This window comes from Mirounga leonina, unplaced genomic scaffold, assembly GCF_011800145.1.
Source record: "Mirounga leonina isolate KUSES-001 unplaced genomic scaffold, KU_Mleo_1.0 Mir_114, whole genome shotgun sequence".
Classification (NCBI taxonomy): Eukaryota; Metazoa; Chordata; class Mammalia; order Carnivora; family Phocidae; genus Mirounga; species Mirounga leonina.
The window spans coordinates 39047523-39064588 of NW_023270265.1; the positions used below are offsets into that span (position 1 = coordinate 39047523).

At 39.4% G+C, this 17066-nt stretch overlaps 1 protein-coding gene across 1 annotated transcript in view; it reads left to right on the forward strand.

The window, feature by feature from the left end:
* The window catches only part of ATRNL1 (attractin like 1), a 796918-nt gene that overhangs the window by 367925 nt on the left and 411927 nt on the right, over positions 1-17066 (forward strand). The window lies entirely within an intron of this gene.

Here is a 17066-nt window from a genome sequence, read left to right on the forward strand (position 1 = left end):
ATGTGGGCTATGCTGACCTAAGGAGAGACCCAGCTCCCCCCACCAACATACACACACATCCACACCATGGCAGAGCAGGACCAAGGCAGGTCAGGCCAGTTGCCCATGCAGGGTGAGACAGGACCCTGCTTGATGTAACTGCAGAGGCAGCCTTCATCACTGTCTGTAGGGCCAGGCTGCATTGGGGGATAGCACTGGAGCTCCTCCTGACCTCAGAGTTCTGCTCACCCCCCAGTGCAAAGGTATTCTTGTGGGTTGGCTGAGAACACTGGGGGTCACCCACAGCAAGTCATCGCCCTGTGGCAGCCAGTCAGCTCCACTGGTTCTCAACCCTAAGGCCACCCACAACCTCGCTGTCTCCTGCAGAACCTGCCCGGCCAAGCCTACTGGGTGTGACCCTCAGTACACCAGTGACCTTTAGGACAGGCTCCCTCCAAACGTGAGTCCAAGTGCATGCAAGGCCTCAGCTAAGGTTGCCTCTCCCTCACGCTGTGCTGACAACTGCAGACCCAGCTCCAGCCATCAACCCCCACAGTCTGGGAGAGGGCCTGTTGCAGGCATCCTGGCCCCTGCATGCCTAGAGGCTGCTAGGGGTGTGCTCCCCGACCAGCAGATTTTCAGAGTGGATTGAAAACCCCCAGCAGAGAAACAGGCCCTGCAGACAGGCTGGGGGCTCTACCAGGTGCCCCCACCTCTGGGAGGGCATGTCGCTGGGCACCACAAGTGGGTCCTTGGCATTCTGACTCCTTTAGTGGCCTTGCTGAAGTGGCAGAAATGTACAGAAAAGCCAAATCCGTCACCATCTTCCTTAAGAAAATTTCCAGAGGTGGCCCTCAAGAGGCAGGTAGTAGGGGCTCCGGTCCTGAGGGCCAAGGGTCTGACCACGACACCCGTGCCTGCCCAGGGCTGCCCTCGGCTTGGAAACATTCAGAAGACCATCCCAGCAACTCTGCACATCCTGGCACCTGAGACACACAAGGAAAAGAAAAGTTCCCTCCAAGGGCGCATTTGGCCCAACCTGAGCCCCCTCTTGTGGAGGGCTGTGAAGCCCCACGATGTTTCCCCTTCCTCCCCACCCCTCCTGCTGAGCGCCGACAGGCAGACCCGGTCCACAGGGGCTCCCTCGCCTCTCCCCGCCTTGGTGCTCGCCCTCCCACCTGGTCTGGCTGTCCCCTGCCCAACACAGCAGGGTCACAGAGGGGCCGGGGCAGTCGCACTGCCCAGGGACAGAAGGATGTTATTTTTGTTAATATGATTATTGCATGTACAGGTTGTCCTGGTCCACTGGGTGCCTTCATGCAAATTAGACAAATGTGTATCCTCCTTTTGGCAGATATAGCCCTATATCATGGCACACAGCTTTACAGTATGAATTTTGACCTCCACTCACCAAGTTGGCTGGGTTACTTTATACTAAGTGAAGAAATCTGTACAGCCCAATCCTTGACATAGATGATATGCCAAGCACTTTCTTAAATGTTATCTTGTCCAGACACCCATACAATACTTGAATTCCTATTACCTTCCTCACAGGGGTCAGCACACATTTTCTGTAAAGGGCCATATAGGAAATATTTCAGGATTTGTGGGCTATACCATCTCTGTTGCATGGACACAAACCAGCTGCCATAACGGTAGAGCAGAAAGAGCCAATAAGGAAACATATGGGTGTGGCTCTGTTCCAATAAACCTTTATTACAGAAACAGCTGGTGGGCTGAGTCCTGCCTGTGGACATAATTTGCCCAACCCCTCATCTAGCTTATGCCCGAATGCCTTTAATGACGAAATCGCGCCATCTCCTGAGATAGCATTTTCTATCTTCAGATAACTAATTGTTCTTTGTAATTGAGATGAAATCTGTCTCCCCAAAACATCACTTCTCATTCATCCATATGGTCCAACCCAGAGCAAGTCTCATCTCTCATCTCTATTTATAGCCCTTCAGTTTTCTAAATTCTTTTTTCCAATTTACATATTCCCTGTCTCTTTATCCTCTTCTGTTGTTGAAACCTTTGTCATGTTGGTGACTTTGCTCTGAAAACAGTCATGTTTATCTATGTCCCTTTAAAAGTTGTGATTTCCAGAATTTAATGCTACAAACAATTTATCACTAACATGTGTGCATACTTTAAATTTGTTCCTTAAAAATGAAATGAGGAAACATCTTAAATATATTTAATGTTTTATGACTTTGTATTTCTGAGTATAAAGAGATTTTAGGGCTACATATTAGGTTCCAGTATGTTTTTGGAACGTATTAGAAGTTACAATCTAACAAGAATTATTAAAGCATCAAAATAAAACTGTTTTTCTTGATGGAGAAGGTGTGGATGGAAATATACTGAAAAGTTCAACTCTGCATAAAAATTCACAAAGTTGAATATATATGTAAATTATTAAATGTTTAGGGTTTTATTTTAAGCTTTTGAATTTGTATGCATATTAAAGTTCAGTAGCTTTTTTTATTAAGTAAAAGAAAGCTAGTGTTAATGTGTCCCATGTCTTAGAGATGATCCTATTTATTATGTTGTCATCATGGACAAAGTGAAATAAAATATTCTACCTGTTGTGTGAGATAAAATATATTTGATGTGTTTTTTTGTCATTTAAATTTCTTTCAGTAGTGAAATGTAAATTAGTTTAAAAATTATCTCATTGTTAGAAAAAACATGGTTAGAATATTTTAAAAGTTTTTTTTTTTTTTTTTAATAAAGCCACTGCTAAATTTTAAAAGAGAGTTTTAGACAGGTCAGCATTTATGGACATCCTTCAATCAAGCCCCTATTACAGCTATTGCTGTTTCTAACTGAGACACTGATGTAGCAGAGGTGAATGTGTCAGCTTTTCAGTTTAGCCATGATTCCATGGAGGCTGATTCACAAACTCTGGAAGTTTTTACCTCTATATTGGGCATAGTTCTGGGGTAAACATGATTGGGCAAGTATAAGGAAGATCACTTATAGGCATAGCCTGGCTCTGATCTTAGCTTTCTATATATCATAAGTAGCTCATAGTTAGTAGGCGAAAATCTCAGTCCTTTCATTTATAGAATTAAAGGATTTTGTTGTTGTGAGAGTCTGTAGTATAACATAGTAAATGATTAGAAAATTGGAAGGGAATTATTTTAAAAATAAATGTTTTTGTCTGGTATGTAAAATGGAAAAGTAAGTCTAAGTGAATCTGAAAAGTTAAGCCTGGTAAATTAAATGGAGATATAGTAGGGACCACTGTCCTTGCACCTTATAGAATTTTAATGGTGGTATGTATTTTCCCTATCCCACTGGGATGACAGTGCTTTTAATTTACCATCTTAACCCGATGGAGGGTAGTTTTAGAGGTTGTCACTTGGTCTTTCCCACTGTGAAAAATCTTACCCCACAGGCCAGGGACACAATGTAGAGGTTACTCTAACCACTTGTACATAAATTCTAATTATATACTTAAGAACTGGGGAAATTATCACTGCTTGGATCTATAGACACAGTTGGTCCACAGTGAGCCAAAATTTAGCAAAAATTTGTTACATGACTCCTGAAGACACCCCAAATCTAACAAGGGGCCATTATGACATTTTAGTCCTTGAGTATCTGTATCATCTCTCATCCAGTGTCTAATATTAATTGAAATATCTACTTATTCCTCTTGTACTGTATATATAACCATGTATATGCCTGTATGTGTGTGTGTGTGTGTGTGTATATATATATATAGCCCCAAATATACACAAATATGGACAGGGATCATACAGAGGTCCCCTTGATCATTTTACATACTTTTCAAGATGTTTCAAGATGTCCTTTCTTCTGTGGATCCAGCCACCTGTTCAGTCAATGGGGTTCTGGATCTGTAAATTAGCTCATCTGGGAACTGGACAGAGGGTTATGATTTTTCTATTGGGACCAAAATTCTCAGTGTGTTGTTTCCACATTCTTACTTAAAATAAAACCAAATGTTAAATAGTACCATTGTTGGCTGCCCACCTATTTGACCCCTGAGGATGCCATGCATTATTAATCATCTCCACAGCTCTTTGTGGGCAAATACCCTTGTCAGCTCCAACAATCTTATTGTTCATTATGGTAATTGTGGGCCCTGGATTTTGTCAGTTAAGCCCTTACACCTGGCATCTTTTACTTAGGGGTCCCTTACTTAATGTCTTCCCTTATAACTGCCTCTCCTCTTGTCAGCTCTGGTCTGCAGAAGAATGCCACCACTGAACCTCTTAGTGAAGCTGATGCCCCTCTCATCAGCATATTCCTTCTCTAGTGGCCTTGGTGAATGATGTGTCCCATGGGACATAATCTACTGGTATAGTTCTTTTGGCCTTACAAAGTATACCCATTCTAGCACGTTCCCTTTGTCAGCTTAAAAAAAAAAAATTTTATTGTTATGTTAATCACCATACATTACATCATTAGTTTTAGATGTAGTGTTCCATGATTCATTGTTTGTGTATAACACCCCATGCTCCATGCAGAACATGCCCTCTTTAATACCCATCACCAGGCTAACCCATCCTCCCACCCACCTCCCCTCTAGAACCCTCAGTTTGTTTTTCAGAGTCCATCATCTCTCATGGTTCGTTTCCCCCTCCGATTTCCCCCCTTCATTTTTCCCCTCCTGCTATCTTCTTTTTTTTTTTTTCCTTAACATATATTGCATTATTTGTTTCAGAGGTACAGATCTGTGATTCAACAGTCATGCACAATTCACAGCGCTCACCATAGCACATACCCTCCCCAGTGTCTATCACCCAGCCACCCCATCCCTCCCACCCCACCCCCCACTCCAGCAACCCTCAGTTTGTTTCTTGAGATTAAGAATTCCTCATATCAGTGAGGTCATATGATACATGTCTTTCTCTGATTGACTTATTTCGTTCAGCCTAACACCCTCCAGTTCCATCCACGTCATTGCAAATGGCAAGATCTCATTCCTTTTGATGGCTGCATAATATTCCATTGTATATATATACCACATCTTCTTTATCCATTCATCTGTCGATGGACATCTTGGCTATTTCCACACTTTGGCTATTGTGGACATTGCTGCTATAAACATTGGGGTGCACGTACCCCTTCAGATCCCTACATTTGTATCTTTGGGGTAAATACCCAGTAGTATAATTGCTGGATTGTAGGGTAGCTCTATTTTCAACTTTTTGAGGAACCTCCATACTGTTTTCCAGAGTGGCTGCACCAGCTTGCATTCCCACCAACGGTGTAGGAGGGTTCCCCTTTCTCTGCATCCCCACCAACATCTGTCATTTCCTGATTTGTTAATTTTAGCCATTCTGACTGGTGTGAGGTGGTATCTCATTGAGGTTTTGATTTGGATTTCCCTGATGCCAAACGATGTTGAGCACTTTTTCATGTGTCTGTTGGCCATTTGGATGTCTTCTTTGGAAAAATGTCTGTTCCTGTCTTCTGCCCATTTCTTGATTGGATTCTTTGTTCTTTGCGTGTTCAGTTTGATAAGTTCTTTATAGATTTTGGACCATTTGCAAATACCTTCTCCCATTCTGTCGGTTGTCTTTTGGTTTTGTTGACTGTTTCTTTTGCTGTGCAAAAGCTTTTTATCTTGATGAAGTCCCAATAGTTCATTTTTGCCCTTGCTTCCCTTGCCTTTGGTGATGTGTCTAGGAAGAAGTTGCCGTGGCTGAGGTAAAAGAGGTTGCTGCCTGTGTTCTCCTTTAGGATTTTGATGGACTCCTGTGTCACATTTAGGTCTTTCAACCATTTTGAGTCTATTTTTGTGTGTGGTGTAAGGAAATGGTCCAGTTTCATTCTTCTACATGTGGCTGTCCAATTTTCCCAACACCATTTGTTGAAGAGACTGTCTTTTTTCCATTGGACATTCTTTTCTGCTTTGTCGAAGATTAGTTGACCATAGAGTTGAGGGTCCATTTCTGGGCTCTCTATTCTGTTCCATTGATCTATGTGTCTGTTTTTGTGCCAGTACCATACTGTCTTGATGATACAGCTTTGTAATAGAGCTGGAGGTCCGGAATTGTGATGCCGCCAGCTTAGCTTTTCTTTTTCAACATTCCTCTGGCTATGCGGGGTCTTTTCTGGTTCCATACAAATTTTAGGATTATTTGTTCCATTTCTTTGAAAAAAGTTGATGGTATTTTGATGGGGATTGGATTGAATGTGTAGATTGCTCTAGGTAGCATTGACATCTTCACAATATTTGTTCTTCCAATCCATGAGCATGGAACGTTTTTCCGTTTCTTTGTGTCTTCCTCTGTTTCTTTCATGAGTATTTTATAGTTTTCTGAGTACAGATCCTTTGCCTCTTTGGTTAGATTGATTCCTAGGTATCTTATGGTTTTGGGTGCAATTGTAAATGGGATTGACTCCTTAATTTCTCTTTCTTCTGTCTTGTTGTTGGTGTATAGGAATGCCACTGATTTCTGTGCATTGATTTTATATCCTGCCACTTAACTGAATTCCTGTATGAGTTCTAGCAGTTTTGGGGTGGAGTCTTTTGGGTTTTCCACATAAAGTATCATATCATCTGCAAAGAGTGAGAGTTTGAGTTCTTCTTTGCCGATTTGGATGCCTTTGATTTCTTTTTGTTGTCTGATTGCTGTGGCTAGGACTTCTAATACTATGTTGAATAGCAATGGTGATAGTGGACATCCCGGCCACGTTCCTGACCTTAGGGAGAAAGCTCTCAGTTTTTCCCCATTGAGAATGATATTTGCTGTTGGTTTTTCATAGATGGCTTTTATGATATTGAGGTATGTGCCCTCTATCCCTATACTCTGAAGAGTTTTGATCAAGAAAGGATGCTGTACTTTGTCAAATGCTTTTTCTACATCTATTGAGAGGATCATATGATTCTTGTTCTTTCTTTTGTTAATATATTGTATCACGTTGATTGATTTGCGGATGTTGAACCAACCTTGCAGCCCAGGGATAAATCCCACTTGGTCGTGGTGAATAATCCTTTTAATGTACTGTTGGATCCTATTGGCTAGTATTTTGTTGAGAATTTTTGCATCCATGTTCAGCAGGGATATTGGTCTGTAATTCTCCTTTTTGATGGGGTCTTTGTCTGGTTTTGGGATCAAGGTAATGGTGGCCTCCTAAAACAAGTTTGGAAGTTTTCCTTCCATTTCTATTTTTTGGAACAATTTCAGAATAGGTATTAATTCTTCTTTAAATGTTTGGTAGAATTCCCCTGGGAAGGCATCTGGCCCTGGGCTTTTGTTTGTTGGGAGATTTTTGATGACTGCTTCAATTTCCTTAGTGGTTATAGGTCTGTTCAGGTTTTCTATTTCTTCCTGGTTCAGTTTTGGTAGTTAATACATCTCTAGGAATGCATCCATTTCTTCCAGGTTATCTAATTTGCTGGCATAGAGTTGCTCATAATATGTTCTTATAATTGTTTGTATTTCTGTGGTGTTGGTTGTGATCTCTCCTCTTTCATTCATGATTTTGTTGATTTGGGTCATTTCTCTTCTCTTTTTGATGAGTCTGGCCAGGGGTTTATGAATGTTGTTAATTCTTTCAAAGAACCAGCTCCTAGTTTCATTGATTTGTTCTACTGTTCTTTTGGTTTCTATTTCATTGATTTCTGCTCTGATCTTTATTATTTCTCTTCTCCTGCTGGGTTTAGGCTTTATTTGCTGTTCTTTCTCCAGCTCCTTTAGGTGTAGGGTTAGGTTGTGTATTTGAGACCTTTCTTGTTTCTTGAGAAAGGCTTGTATTGCTATATACTTTCCTCTTAGGACTGCCTTTGCTTCATCCCAAAGATTTTGAACAGTTCATTTTCATTGGTTTCCATGAATATTTTAAATTCTTCTTTAATTTCCTGGTTGACCCATTCATTCTTTAGTAGGATGCTCTTTAGCCTCCATGTATTTGAGTTCTTTCCAACTTTCCTCTTGTGATTGAGTTCTAGTTTCAAAGCACTGTGGTCTGAAAATATGCAGGGAATGATCCCAATATTTTGGTACTGTTTGAGACCTGATTTATGACCTAGGATGTGATCGATTCTGGAGAATGTTTCATGGGCACTAGAGAAAAATGTGTATTCCCTTGCTTTGGGACGGAATGTTCTGAATATGTGAAGTCCATTTGGCTCAGTGTGTCACTTAAAGTCTTTATTTCCTTGTTGATCTTTTGCTTAGACGATCTGTCCATTTCAGTGAGGGGGGTGTTAAAGTCCCCCACTATTATTGTATTGTTGTCAATGTGTTTCTTCGCTTTTGTTATTAATTGCCTTATATAATTGGCTGCTCCCATGTTAGGGGCATAGATATTTACAATTGTTAGATCTTCTTTTTGGCTAGACCCTTTAAGTAGGATATAGTGTCCTTCCTCATCTCTTATTACAGTCTTTGGTTTAAAATCTGATTTGTCTGATATAAGGATTGCCACCCCAGCTTTCTTTTGGTGTCCATTAGCATGGTAAATGGTTTTCCACCCCCTCACTTTCAATCTGGGGGTGTCTTTGGGTCTAAAATGAGTCTCTTGCAGACAGCATATTGATGGGTCTTGTTTTTTAATCCAATCTGATAGCCTGTGTGCATTTAGCCCATTTACATTCAGGGTAACTATTGAAAGATAGGAATTTAGTGCCATTGTATTGCCTGTAAGGTGACTGTTACTGTATATTGTCTGTGCTCCTTTCTGGTCTATGTTGTTTTTAGGCTCTCTCTTTGCTTAGAGGACCCCTGTCAATATTTCTTGTAGGGCTGGTTTCGTGTTTGCAAATTCCTTTAGTTTTTGTTTGTCCTGGAAGCTTTTTATCTCTCCTTCTGTTTTCAATGACAGCTTAGGTGGATATAGTATTCTTGGCTGCATATTTTTCTCATTTATTGCTCTGAAGATATCCTGCCAGTCCTTTCTGGCCTGCCAGGTCTCTGTGGATAGGTCTGTTGCCAATCTAATGTTTCTACCCTTGTAGGTTACGTATCTCTTCTCCCGAGCTGCTTTCAGGATTTTCTCTTTGTCTCTGATACTCGTAAGTTTTACTATTAGATGTCAGGGTGTTGACCTATTTTTACTGATTTTGAGAGGGGTTCTCTGTGCCTCCTGGATTTTGATGCCTGTTTCCTTCCCCAATTAGGGAAGTTCTCTGCTATAATTTGCTCCAATATACCTTCTGCTCCTCTCTCTCTTTCTTCTTCTTCTGGGATCCCAATTATTCTAATGTTGTTTCATCTTATGGTGTCGTTTATGTCTCGAATTCTGCGCTCGTGAACCAGTAGTTGTTTATCTCTCTTTTTCTCAGTTTCTTTATTTTCCATCATTTGGTCTTCTATATCACTGATTCTCTCTTCTGCCTCATTTATCCTAGCAGTTAGAGCCCCATTTTTTTATTGCACCTCATTAATAGCCTTTTTGATTTCAACTTGGTTAGATTTTAGTTCTTTTATTTCTCCAGAAAGGGTTTCTCTAATAACTTCCATGCTTTTTTCAAGCCCAGCTAGTATCTTTAAAGTGTTGATTCTGAACTCTAGATCTGACATCTTACTAATGTCCGTATTGAGTAGGTCCCTGGCAGTCGGTATTACCTCTTGTTCTTTTTGTTGAGGTGATTTTTTTCTGTCTAATCATTTTGTCCGGAGTAGAATAGATGAATGAGAGAACAAAATGCTAACAGGGTAACAGCATTCCCAGAAAATATACTCTAAACAAATCAGAAAAGACCTGAAACCGGGGAAAAGAAAGGGAAAGAGAGAAAAAAGAAAAAGGAAAAAAAAAAAGAAAAAGATAAAAACAAACAAAAACAGAACAAAACAAAACAAAAAAAAGCAGAATATGATCAAATATGATCAGGCTGGTGCATAGATTAGTGCCACACACTAGATTTTGGGTGTATTTTGGTCTGTTAGAAGAAAGTGCCTCCCAAAATTTTAAAGAAAGAAAAACTTATATATGTACAAAAATAAGGGTTGATATGATGAAGGAATGGAATATGACTGTAAAGATGACAATTATAAAAAATTTTATAAAAGGAAGTGATAATAAGTTGTTTGAAAAAAGAGAGAAGAGGATTTAAAAAAAAAAAGGGAGAGAATATGATCCAGCAGGAGAGTAGAACAAAACCATACACTAGAGATTTAGGGTATATTTTGATCTGTTAGAAGAAACTATCTCAAAATTTTAAAGAGAGAACAACTTATATATATATGCCAAAATAAGGGTAACTACTATGAAGGGATAGAATATGACTCTAAAAATGAAAAATAAAAATGTTCTTTAAAATAGGGATTGATAAGACGTTGGTTGAAAAAGGGAAAAAGAAAAATTCAAAAAAAAAAAAAAAAGGACAGTTAAAAAAACATTAACTTTGAAAGACTAAAGAATCATGGTAAAAAAGCCATGGATTCTATGTGCAGTATTCCCCTAGCGCTGGAGTTCTGCTGTTCTCATTGATGGGTAAACTTGATCTTGGCTGGCTGTTCTCGCTGATCTTCTGGGGGAGGGGACTTTTGCCATGGTTCCCAAATGTCTTTGCCGGAGGCAGAATTGCCCCACCCTTTCCTGGTCCGGGCTAAGTAATCTGCTTGGGTTTGCTCTCGGGAGCTTTTGTTCCCTGCAAGCTTTCTGTTCAGCTTTGGAGGCCGAGAGTGAAAATGGTGGCCTCCCAATCTTGGCTCCAGAGGAGCCGAGAACTCGGGGCCCTGCTTCTCAGTGAGTCCCCAGAGAAAAGCAGTCACTCCCCTCTCCCTGGTCTCCAGCCTCACTCCGTGCTCACCCAGCCTGTGACCAAGCGTTTCTATCTCTGGCACCCGACCCCGTGTGGAGTCTCCAAACCCAGCAGATCCCTGCGGTGTGCTCCCACGCCGCTCTTCCCGGGGGAGGAAGAGGAGTTTCCCCAGATCTGCCTCTTGTTGGGTCCCTGCTGGAGGAGCAGTGGCCCGACTGTTCCACGGATCACAGTTTATGGCAACCCCGAGTTGAGAGCCTGCTCCTTGGCTCTGTCTCTGCAGCCGGCTTCCCTGCTCCGATACCTGGGAGCTCTGCCGCACTCAGGCACCCCCGGTCTTTCTGTGACACCGAGGGTCCTGAGACCACATTGTCCCACGAGGGTTCCACCCCCCAATTAGGCACTGGAGCGACGTCCCTCAGTGGAGCAGACTTCTAAAAGTTCCGATTTTGTGCTCCATTGCTCTATCACTTGCCAGAAGTGGCTGATGGAGGCCCCCTCCCCTGCCGTCTATCCTCCTGAATATCGCCTCAGATTCACTTCTCTGCACGTCCTACCTTCCAGAAAGTGGTCACTTTTCTGTTCAGAGAGTTGTTGCTATTCTTTTCTTCGATCTCTTGTTGAGTTTGTAGGTGTTCTGAATGGTTTGATCCCTATCCAGCTGAATTCCTGAGACCAGACGAAATCCAGGTCTCCTACTCCTCCGCTATCTTGTTCCGCCCCCCCCCCCCCCGTTGGCTTCTTTATTCCTTTTCCTTCCATCTGCTTGGGCAACTCAGGCATTTCCATTACTCTTTCAATTGGCCATTGCTTTTTCCTGGCTTCTATAAATCACTTCAGCAGCAAGTTTTCCCCATCCCATCCTCAGGAGTCCTCAGTAGGGCATTATCTCTCCTGTGGTCCTGAGAATATGCACCAAAATTCATGAATTCTTGCTTATTCATTCTTACCTGCCATCCTTTTTGATCAGACACCACCAAAATCCAATTCCTGTCGTACTCCCCTGGTTCCTGACAGTACCTTCTAGCTTATTCTTACAGCTCTTTCAAGTATATAATATCTTCCCTTTCTTATGAGGCCAAGATTATGCTGTCATTAAACCGTAGTTATGGGGTGGCTGGGTGGCTCAGTTGGTTAAGCATCCAACTTTATTTCCGCTCAGGTCATGATCTTAGGGCCGTGAGATCGGGCCCCACTTGGCTTGCTGTGCTCAGCGTGGAGTCTGCTTGTCCCTCTCCCTCTGCTCCTCCCTCTACTCATGCACGTTCTGTGTCTCTCTCTCTGTCAAATAAATAAATACACAAAATATTAAAAAAGATTCAGGCTCTTTCACTGAACCTGAGATTTCAGTGCACTCCTCAAGCCAAATCACTCATCAGAGCAGTTCTGCATCTCCCAAGATCAGGCCTACTTTGCCATCACTGCCATGCTCAGTCATTGACTAGAAACAACCCTTGGGAAGTGTGGCATTCACATGAACACAGCGATGAATTTCAGAGTGCAGTAGTTGGTGCCCTTGATTAATTGTGCTCTCTGTAGTCAGTGATCAGTGAGGCAGATTTTAATGGTTGGCATAATAGATTTGTCTGTTGCTTGAAGTTTTGATAGAACTGCCCTATAAAACCACATGAAGGCAACCCTCTCAGATGCCCTTCCTCCTTGGGAGCTTTGTACTATCACTTAGCTATCACTCAATAAACCTTGCTCTGCTGCCCACCAAATAAATAAATAAATAAAACCATATGAATTTGGTAAGGCTTTTTAATTTGTTTTTGCATGATTTGATTTTTTTGTGGGTAGATTTTCCAATTTCTCATGAAATTTCATTAATATTTACATCTCAGATTTTCTATTTTTTTCTTGACATAGGTGACAATTTTCTAGGAACTGTCTATCTTATCTTATTTTTAAAATTTATTGCCATATATTTTCCAATATTAATATTCTAGAATTTTCTCTTATATTAAAATTATGTCTCCTTTTTCATCATGAATTTTGCCCCTTTTCCTATTTCATTTTTTTTTTGATAAGCTATGTAAGAGCTTTGACAGTATTGGGAGTCCTTTTAAAAACCAGGTTTCATGGCTTCATTCCATTGTTTTATTGTTTTCTAATTCATTATTTTCAGGTTTTACTTTACTTTTTTTGATTTGCTCTATTATTTTCCAAATTTTTGATTAAAAATATAATCAGGCTTATTAATTTCTCGTTATATGGCTCTAATATATGCATTTAGGGCTACCAATTAAAAAAAATTCTTCTTCAGCTGAATTCCCTAGAGTTTAATATTTAGCACTTTATCATCCTGGAAGTCAAAATATTTTCTAATTCCTTTTATGATTTCTCCATGAATTATTTAGAAGTCTATTTTTGAATTTCTAAATGTGTAGGATTTCTTCAATGTGTCTTTTTATTGGCTTTTTTTAGTCAGTAAAAGATCTTTATGATATTTTGGCATTGTTGAATTTTTTTCTGTTTTCAAATATATGATCAACATTTATAAATGTTCCACTTACTTGATAAGAATAGAGTTTCTTAGATCATTGGATTCAGGATTTTATAGATGGCCCATTAGATAAAACCTGTTAGTTCTTTCTGTATGTTCTTCTTCAGTGTTTATGTTCCATCTACATATTATTGAGTGAGACTTATTACCATGTCACTCTGTTACTTATGCATTTGTCAACTTTGTCTTTTTATTTTTTCATTTAATATTATGGCTTTACGTGCAAATAAGAATTATTAAATTTTTCTTATGAATTACTGTTTTTCCTTGAACTTTTTTATTATGATAAAACACATAAAACTTGCCATCTTAACCATTTTTAAGTGAACAGTTCAGTGATATTAAGTACATTTGTATTATCATATAACCACCACCACTATCCATCTCCAGAACTTTTTATCTTGCAAAACTGAAACTCTGTGCCATTAAATAATCATTTCCCATCTCCTTTCCCTCAACCCTTGAAAATTACCATTTAGCCTTCTGTCTCTGTAATTTTTTTTTTTTTAAGATTTTTTATTTATTTATTTGAGAGAGAGAATGAGAGACAGAGAGCATGAGAGGGAGGAAGGTCAGAGGGATTAGCAGACTCCCTGCCGAGCAGAGAGCCTGATGCGGGACTCGATCCCGGGACTCCAGGATCATGACCTGAGCCGAAGGCAGTCGCTTAACCAACTGAGCCACCCAGGCGCCCCCTCTGTAATTTTGAGTACTCTAGTATGTTATATAAATGGTGTCATATAGTATTTTTCCTTTTGTGACTGGCTTATTTCTCTTAGCATGATGTTCTCAAGATTCATCCCTACTCTAACATATATCAGAATTTCCCTCCTTTCCAAAGCTGAATAATATTCCATTGTATGTAAGTACCACATTTCCTTTATCCATTTATCTGTTGATAGACACTTGAGTTATTTTTATTTATTTATTTATTTATTTATTTATTTATTTATTATTTATTTTGATGTAGTATTCCATGATTCATTGTTTGCATATAACATCCAGTGCTCCATTCAATACGTGCCCTCTTTAATACCCATCACCAGACTAACCCATTCCCCCACCTCCCTCCCCTCTAGAACCCTCAATTTGTTTCTCAGAGTCCACAGTCTCTCATGGTTTGTCTCCCCCTCCAATTTCCCCCCCTTCATTTTTCCCTTCCTACTACCTTCTTTTTTTTTTTTAACGTATAATGTATTATTTGTTTCAGAGGTACAGGTCTGTGATTAATCAGTCTTACACAATTCACAGTGCTCACCATAGCACATACCCTCCCCAATGTCTATCACCCAGCCACCCCATCCCTCCCACCCCTCACCACTCCAGCAAACCTCAGTTTGTTTCCTGAGATTAAGAATTCCTCATCTTTTAGCTGTTGTGAATGATGCTGCTATGAACATGAATGTACAAATATGTATTCAAGACTTCACTTTCTGTTCCTTTCTGTATATACCCAGAAGTGGTATCCTGGGTATATGGCAGTTCTGTTTTTAATTTTTTGAGGAACCTTCATAATATTTTCCACAGCAGTTGTACCATTTTACATTCTCACCAACAGTGCACAGAGGTTCCAGTTTTTCCATATCCTCATCTACATTTGTAGTTTTTTTGTTCTTGATACTAGCCATCCTAATGAGTGTGAGGTAGTATCTTATTGTGGTTTTGACTTATTTTTCCCTAATTAGTGATGTTTAGCATCTTTTCATGTGCTTATTTGCCAATTGCATATCTTCTTTGTAGAAATGTCTATTCAAATCTTTTGCCCAGTTTTGAATCAGGTTCTTCGTTTTTTGTTGTTGAGTGGTAAGAGCTCTTTATATATCCTAGATATTAATCCCTGATTTTCAGTTATTTTCTCCCACTAAGTATCTTGCTTTCATTCTAATTAATGACAGTGTCCTTTCATGAATAGAAGTTTTTAATTTTTATGAAGTCCATTTTGTCTGTTTTTTTCTGTTGTTGCCTGTGCCTTTGGTGTCATATCCAAGAAATCATTGCCAAATCAATGTCTTAAAGCTTTTGGCCTATATTTTCTTCTAAGGGTTCTATCATTTTAGCTATTGTGTTTAGGTTGTGGATCCATTTTGAGTTAATTTTTTGGTATGATATTGGGTAAGTGTCTAACTTTATTCTTTTGCATTTGGATATCCAGTTTTCCCAGCACCATTTGTTGAAAAGACTTTCCCCTCCTTATTGAATGGTATTGGCACCCTTGTCACAAGTCATTTGACTTAATATGTGAAGGTTTATTTCTGGGCTTTTTATTCTATTCCATTGGTTCTATATGTCTGTCTTTATGCCAGTACCACACTGTTTTAATTATTATAGCTTTATACTAAGTTTTGAAATCAGGAAGTATGATTCCTCCAACTTTGTCCTTTTTCAAGATTTTATTTTATTTTATTTTATTTTATTTTATTTTATTTTATTTATTTGCTCTTTAGGGTCCTTGAGGTTCTGTATGAATTTTAGGATGAATTTTTCTATTTTTAAAAAAACCCCCAAAACAAAAAAAAACATTATTGGGATTTTGATAGGGTTTGTATTATATGTATAGATTGCTTTGGATAATGTCAACATTATAATGGTATTAAGTCTTCAAATCCATGAACATGAGATGTCTTTCTATTATTTGTCTTTAATTTATTTTCATCAATATTTTGTACTTTCTAATGTACAGGTCTTGGTTAAGTGAATTCCCAAGTATTTTATCTTTTTTGATGCTATTGTTAATGGAGGTATTTAGTTAATTTCTTTTTAGATTGTTTATTGTTAGTATATAGAAATGTAGCTGGTTTTTGTGTTAACTTTGTATCCTGCTACTTTGCTGAATTCGTTTATTAATTCTAAGTTTTTTTGTGTGTGGAGTTTTTAGAGTTTTCTATATATATGTGCATTTCATTTGCAAACAGATATAATTTTACTTCTTTTCCAGTTTGGATGTCTTTTATTTCTTTTTCTTGTCAATTGTTCTACCTAGGACTTTTACTACTGATAGTCTAATATGTGGCTTGATCTCATTACCCTGAGATCATGACCTGAGCTGAAATCAAGAGTCGGATGCTTAACCAACTGAGCCACCCAGGCACCCCTCTTGTTTCTGATTTTATTTTTTTTAAATTTTTATTTATTTTTGAGAGAGAGAGAGAGAGTGCATAAGCAGAGGGAGGGGCAGAGGAAGAAGCAGACTCCCCACTGAGCAGGGAGCCCAGTGCATGACTCAATCCTAGGACCCTGGGATCATGACCTGAGCCAAAGGCAGATGCTTAACCAACTGAGCCACCCAGGTTCTCCTGTTTCTGATTCTAGATGAAAAGCTTTTAGTCTTTCACCATTGAGTATGATGTAGAAGCTGTAGCAAATTATCCAGAAGATCTAGCTAAGATAATTTAACAAAGGTGGCTACACTAAACAACAGATTTTCAATGTAGGTGAAACAGCCTTATTTGGATGAAGATGCACTCTAGGACCTCCACAACTGGAAAGGAGAAGTCAATCAGTGCCTGGCTTCAAAGATTCAAAAGAAAGGCTGAGTCTCTTGTTAAGGCTAATGCAGCCAATGACTTTAAGTTGAAGCCAGTACTTATTTACCATAGGGCTTCCAGTTCCAGGCAACAATGAGAAAACATACATCTCTTTTTATCTCCCACTGATTTCAACTATGAAACTTGGATAAAATGAGTGGGTAGCTATCTGATAATTCTGAAAAGTAAGTATCAGTAGGGAAATCAGGGAAGACCAAAACTCAAAGTGCCACAGAACCTTTTGGGAATTTACCAATATTTTCCTCTGGTATCCCCTGATTTGAAACTTAATGCAGGCTGTAACCTGAGAATGACTACGGAGGTCTAGACAAGAAACATCATGGAAATATCCCCTAGTTCTGAGTTA